Raw genomic sequence first — 1007 nt, forward strand, 5'->3', positions numbered from 1 at the left:
TTCTTCAACTTTCGAACTCCCTTTATTTTTCGGATTGACAAAAAACATACGTAATATTAAATATAATAAAATACGTTTCTGTCTAGCAACTTCTAATTTTTCGAAATGTTAACTCGCAGTCAAATTATTACCACATGCACAGTGGTAAAGCAAGAACAATTCGGTGGGGGTATCTCAGACATTATTACGTTTTAAACAATGAACAATAGGACTGATATCGAGTTACCGAGTGAGTAGATTGTTTCATGACCTCTGGTTCACCTGAGTTTTAATGTACTTTCAGTGATTATAAATTGGTGAAACTTACGTTGTGGTGGCTTACATAATGGATTTACCGCAGAAGAAGAAGTAGCAAGCTCAAAAATATCGGGATGCGTGGGAAGCAGAACCTGAATTTAATGGGTGGCGGAAACCAGTCGTTGGAGACTTATCCAAGACAAGATGTCAAGTATGTGCAAGAGAGTTTTACGCTAAATTGTGTGATATTAGAAAGCATTCGAAAACTATTAAGCATAAACAAAAAATTGATTTAAAAAAAAAACACAAACCACCTTATCTGTGAAAATTGTTCCGAAAACTATATTTAGAATAGCAAGCAGAGCGGAAGGCACCCTTTCTTTATTTATTGCTGAACATTGTTCTATTTTAGCTGTAGATCATTTAGGAATATTGTGAAAGAAGGTGTTTTCCGGTGATGAGGGGGCTAAAAACATGCAATTACATCGTAAAAAGTGCACTAACATTATAACTGAAGGTTTAGCTCCATATTTTACACAATCATTGGTTGAAGATGTAGGTAACCAATAATACAGTGCACTAATAGATGAATCCACAGATGTATCAATATCTAAAACGTTAGGTATCGTTATACGGTACTACAATGTAAACAACCAAGCCATTAGATCAGCATTTCTCAAACTCGCTGTAGTAGAAATCTGCAAGAAATCTGGCTGCTGTTCTTGTGAATTCTTTGAAAGATCTCAAACTTCCAATCGCTAATATGGTAG

Source organism: Schistocerca nitens, chromosome 5 (genome assembly GCF_023898315.1).
Source record: "Schistocerca nitens isolate TAMUIC-IGC-003100 chromosome 5, iqSchNite1.1, whole genome shotgun sequence".
NCBI classification, from domain to species: Eukaryota; Metazoa; Arthropoda; class Insecta; order Orthoptera; family Acrididae; genus Schistocerca; species Schistocerca nitens.